Raw genomic sequence first — 382 nt, forward strand, 5'->3', positions numbered from 1 at the left:
GTAGCCAGCGATGATTTATTGCCCGTGGCATGTTATTACATCCTTCCTCTGCTCCCATTGCTGGAACCCGACCAGACAGCGAGTCGCTCGCCGCCTGCGCCCAGCGAGGTCGGGCTCGGAGCGAGCTGCGGAGCCCGGGGACCCGAGAGGGTCTCCAGCTGCAGAATCGATGCCTTGCAACCCCGGGATGGCTGCAGGAGAAGAGGGTGGGCAGGCTTGGGGGACAGGCCTTGTCCCCCTAATGCACTTGTCAGGAGAGGGGGGAGGGATTAGAGCTTCTCGCCCCCGGGCCTGCAAGGAGGGGTTGGCCTAACCCGGGTAAAGCAAGCAGGCAGGAATGAAGATTAAAGCGGCACCCACTAAACTGGCCGGCGAACCCCCT

Source organism: Dermochelys coriacea, chromosome 7 (genome assembly GCF_009764565.3).
Source record: "Dermochelys coriacea isolate rDerCor1 chromosome 7, rDerCor1.pri.v4, whole genome shotgun sequence".
In the NCBI taxonomy this organism is placed as follows: Eukaryota; Metazoa; Chordata; order Testudines; family Dermochelyidae; genus Dermochelys; species Dermochelys coriacea.